This window comes from Erigeron canadensis, chromosome 3, assembly GCF_010389155.1.
Source record: "Erigeron canadensis isolate Cc75 chromosome 3, C_canadensis_v1, whole genome shotgun sequence".
NCBI classification, from domain to species: Eukaryota; Viridiplantae; Streptophyta; class Magnoliopsida; order Asterales; family Asteraceae; genus Erigeron; species Erigeron canadensis.
Window position 1 is genome coordinate 18523032 of NC_057763.1, and position 5780 is coordinate 18528811.

At 33.3% G+C, this 5780-nt stretch overlaps 1 pseudogene; it reads left to right on the forward strand.

Moving 5' to 3' along the window:
* Positions 1–2867: 2867 nt before the first annotated feature.
* Positions 2868–5572, forward strand: LOC122591621 (annotated as a pseudogene).
* Positions 5573–5780: the final 208 nt, after the last annotated feature.

The following is a 5780-nucleotide window of genomic DNA, read 5'->3' on the forward strand; positions in this document are numbered from 1 at the left end:
GCAGCGTACTATGACTTTGAGATATGGCAAATGGATGTCAAAACCGCTTTCTTGAATGGTTTTCTAGACGAGGAAGTCTATATGGACCAACCTGAAGGTTTTGTCGATCCAAAACATACCAACAAAGTATGCAAGCTTCAAAGGTCCATTTATGGACTAAAGCAAGCATCAAGGAGTTGGAATAAAAGGTTTGATGAAGAGATCAAAAAGTTTGATTTTGTTCAGAATCCTGATGAGCCATGTGTATATCGCAGAGCTAGTGGGAGTAATGTTACTTTCCTTGTCTTGTATGTCGATGACATATTGATAATAGGAAATCACATTCCAATATTGAAAGACATTAAATCTTATCTTGGAAAGTGTTTTGCTATGAAAGACTTGGGTGAAGCAGCATTCATACTTGGAATCAAAATCTATAGAGATAGAAGTAAACGGTTGATCGGATTAAGTCAAAGTTCGTATATAGATAAGATCTTGAAGAGATTCAAGATGGAAAATTCTAAGCGCGGGAACTTGCCTATGCAAGAAGGACTTAATTTATCCAACAAGAATTGTGCTTCTACACCTGAAGAGGTGGAGCATATGAAGAGAGTCCCTTATGCTTCGGCGGTGGGTTCTATCATGTATGCGGTTAAATGCACTAGACCTGACATTGCGTTCGCGCAAAATATTGTAAGCCGATATCAGCAAAATCCCGGAGAGGATCATTGGACTGCTGTGAAAAACATTCTAAAGTACATGCGTGCTACTAAAGAATTGTTTTTGGTGTATGGAGGAAATCCAGATCAAGAGCTTAAAGTCATTGGATACTGTGATGCTGGATTTCAGACTGATAAAGATGATACCAAGTCTCAGTCAGGGTATGTCTTCATTTTAAATGGAGGAGCAGTAGATTGGAAGAGTAAGAAGCAATCTGCCGTTGCTATGTCTGTTACAGAATCTGAGTATATAGCTGCTTCGGAAGCAGCAATGGAAGCTGTCTGGATCAGAAAGTTTATTTCTAGGCTTGATGTGATACCATCAAATAATACACCTATGGATTTGTACTGTGACAATTCTGGAGCAATTGTCATTGCCAATGAACCTGGGTTCAAAAAGGTGCCAGACATTACCAAAGGAAATATCACTATGTTCGAGAGCAAATCGAATCACGTGAAATCAATTTACTCAAAGTTCACACAGATTATAACTTGGCAGATCCTTTTACAAAGGCATTGTCAAAAGGAAAGCTCAACAAGCATGCAGAAGGCTTGAGTCTTAGATATTGCTAAGTTATATCATGTAAATCTATGATTGGTATTTGGATAATGGGATGTTAAACAATTGTTATTTTCAATAAATGAATTTTTATACGCAGTATAAGTGGTTTCATTTTTATAATAATTTTGTCCTATATTTGCATGTTTAAATCCATGAATATTAGTTGAATATTCTAAATGTCTATTGTCGATTAATTATATGGGAATATAATTAAAGTAAGACGATTGTGAGAGATTGGTGAAAATATTTAAGGGAATATTTTGAAGATGGTGGATCGTACCAAACTCACATGATATTCAAAAGGTGAATATTGGACTTACCCCACAGAACGAATTATCATTTTATGGATCGGTGTCATTAAATGAAATTCGTGAAATGGTTACTTTATTTATCCTTTGACTTGAGATACAAGTGAGTTATGCATGTGTGGATTGCATTTCTTGATATAGTTCCTAACTGTTCTGGACAAGACAGTAATAAAGGGCTATTTTCAGAAATGTTAAGAAACGACATGGCCAGACACTTGTAGTCAATACAGGATTTGTTCCTTCAATTTGCAACTGAAGTATGATACCATTTGGCGCCCTCATTAATTAATTAAGATGTTTGTATGGCCATACCCAAAATGAACTCAAGAGGAGGTCTTGACTAATTTGGTAATCTTGATTAATTGTAGAAATGAGAAACATAATTGTTAAAATATGAAATGACATTGATCCATATTCATATTTAACAAGGGTATCTGAACAAAGGGATATTAAAGACTAAATCATTTCAACTTGACAAATTTAAGACTCTATTCTTAAATATTTCTGGGAGCATTGGAGTGTTGCTAGACGCCAACCAATGTTATTGCCTTTATAATAACATGCTCAAGTGGGAGCTGTTGGAGTGTGATCATTTTATTATAAATTGCATGTCCGGGAATAATTTAAGCCTACGGGGTCACACGAAATGATACGGTAACTCGATAATATTAATTGATATATTAAAGTAATATATTGATTACTTTGATCACGAAATGATTAATTAAACATAATTAAAGGGTTAGTTATATTTAATTGATTAAAAAGGAGGATTAAAATGTGAAAATCGAAAAATGGACTTGGACCTAAAGTCCATAAGGAGGGGGACGGCCACATGAAGGTTTTTTTAAGCCTTTATGTTGCTTATTTTCCAAGATATGTTAACCCTAATTAAGTCCTATAAATAGAGGCTTAATTCTTGGTTTTTCATATACTTTTTCACATATGCAAATTCTCTCCTTTTTCTTCCTTGTTTAGAAGTAGCCGAAATTCCTTCTTCTTTGAGGGGTTTCGACTTTGAAGTTGAAGGTTCAAGCAAAAGGTTTGTTTGGTTTGTGATTGAGTACTAACATACGTTGTTCGGGGTGTCTAGTTTGCGATCGTAGAGGGGTTTTGCTTTAAACCCTAATCATTAATAATAATCTTGTTATTATTATTTTTATTAGAGCTTGCATAAGGTACATGACTCAATTCTAGTCTTTGTTAATTAATTTAATTGCATATATGTTTCGATTTCTTCCATTGCGTTTACTCGTGATTATGTATGTTTATGTACTCATATTCTAACAAAACTGAATAAACATGCAAACTTTGAACACTCTTAAAAGTATTCGAACATCCAAAAATGGAGAAATCAGAGTGGGGTTTAATTAGAAGGGAGACGATAACCACGGGCAGCCACTAAGTCCTATGGCTCGGTTGTTTCATGAGTCGGGTTCAAACGTCGATATCGTTGCAATCATTGGGTCACAAACAAAAATTTGTCCCCATGTTTTTAAAGAAAATTTGGTTCATACTTTCTTGAAAAATCGTCGTTTTTCAAGCTTGCAGGTGAACTACACTTTCCAAAACTAGACATTCTTTGATTACATGTTGTCCAAACTATCATATCATGTCATATAGAAAGCTTGTATTATTTTTGTTTGACTTTTTGAGTATTTTTCTTTAACTTCGACTATAAATATTTCTATTAGTTTTATATAACATTTGACATAAAAAATATGATTGCCTTGGGTTTTTCATGTATTTTTAGATAAATTTCATCAACCACTGTATCGTACAAACGAAAATATTTAAAGACAAAACTAATAAGAAAAATAAACTTTAAAATTGGATATAATGAAATAACCTAACGCTTGCCACATATTGTTCTCTCTCCAATGTCAAATATAGGTAATGAACAAGAAAAGTAAGAATATGAAATGGATTCCAACACATGTAAACATATATGACCATGTCATTGTAGCAGAAATTGACCCAAACATGGAGTCTTCTGACAAGTTTGTTGAAGATTACATCTCCTACCTCAGTAGATCACCTATTGAAAACACAAAACCCTTGTGGGAGCTCCATATACTCAATGTAAAGACCTCAAACACGGAAGGCACGTGTGTCTTCCGTTTCCATCACTCACTTGGTGACGGCGTGTCTTTGATGAATTTTTTACTTGCTTGCACACGAAAAGTGTCTGATCCGGAAACCCTGCCTACACTTCCAAGGAACGATAAGAAGGGAGTTACCAAATGTTCTACTAGTCTCTGGTCTGGACTTGGTGTCCTATGGAACTCTTTTGTCGCGCTTTTAATGTTTGTGTTAACTGCATTGTTTCTAGAAGACACAAAAACTCCAATGAAAGCCTCCAAAGGTGTGGAACATAGGCCTAGAAGATTTGTCACTAGAAATGTAAGCCTTGACGATGTGAAGTTCGTAAAAAAAGCTATGAATGTGGTACGTTCAATTTTCTTTTCTTTCTTTATAAATATTGTCAATGTCAATTAAGCTAATAGAAAAACTTCAAAATGCTTCTCTTTTGTTATTTCCTTTGTAGCAGAAGAAATAGCAAAAGAAATCTATTTCAATTTATGGTACTTAAAAATCCGTTGCTATTTCTTTTGTAGACAATGAATGATGTGGTACTTGGAATCACACAAGCTGGATTCTATCGGTATTTACAAGGGAGATATAGTAAGTATTGTATTTGTACAATAAATATATTAATACGTTACTTTCTTATTCTTTTAAATTTTAAATGGTAAATTTGGGTTCAGGCTTTGTCTCTGACCATACACTATTATTAAGTCACGCGACTTTCTATGAGATTCACTTTGTATATAAATCTTATCACAGGTGAGACAAATAATAAAACTGTTACTGTTCTTGATAACATCCGCTTTCGTGCAACTTTTTTCTTCAATCTTCACACTACTACCAGGATTGATGTAAGTAACATGTCTTATTTTAAGTATATTCATGTTATGTAACATTTTGATGATTCTTGATCACTAATCTATGTTTGATATATCATGTTTTCAATGATACAAGTACACATGGGACATGAGGAAACAAGATAGGTTATGTATTAACTCCATTCAATATAAAATTCAGAAAAGATCCTTTAGACTATGTAAGAGATGCAAAGGTCACCATGAAGTGCAAAAAGGCTTCTTTGGAGCCCTTGTTTACTTATTTCTTTGCATCAGTAGTCCAAAAGCTGTTTGGCATCAAGGTACTTATTAAACTATTATGCATGGAGCTGAGATAGTTACTTTTATCTTCAGGGGTCAAGTTAAAACTATCTTGGTTTTTGGATGAAAATTAAGGGTCAAGATATAAAGATAATCTATCTTTGAATCTTGGTCTTGATTTCCATTCAAGGGTCAAGATTACCATAACATCACAACTAGAGAGAATTAATCCCATCCCACTTATTATACACTCTTACAATTTTCACGATAGCTATTTACCTAAAACATCTTTCAATGATAATAATTAAGCTCGTTGTCTACACACACTATATATATATATAAATTTTAGAATTGAATAATTTAGTTATGGAAGCTTTTTATTCACACAACAAAACATGAAAAACAGGTTGCAGGAAAGTTAAATCACAAAGTTTTCTATAACACAACATTATGGTTTTCCAATGTTCCTGGTCCACAAGAAGAAGTCTCATTTTTTGGACATAAAGTAGCATACATTGCTCCAAGTTGTTATGGCTAACCAAATGTAAGTTGTGTATATACTTCTTACATATGATCATGTTTTGAATATTGTAAAGAAAAAAATAACAAAAAGAACATCATAAAAAAACTCGATCTGATTTATATTTATGACTATTATTATTGTTATTGTAGGCCCTTATGATTCATGTAGTCAGTTACATGAACAAATTAACATTTGTGATATCGGCGGATGAAGAAACCATACCAGACCCTCACAAGCTATGCGATGATCTTGAAGAATCCCTTTGTAGTATCAAAGCTTGTGCTCAAGTTATACTTTGAAGAAAAGAATTGAACATGTGTTATCTTATAAATATTATGGCATGTCTATGTAAATAAGGAATGGATGTGGATATATTGCATAGTTATCTTTTTTATAATCAGAAGATTGTTTTCTAAGAGAGTACTTCAACTTTTGTAAAAATATATACCTGTTTATGGGATAAATAAAAGAATTCTTTCCATTTTCTCTATATTTTGTTCTTCCATA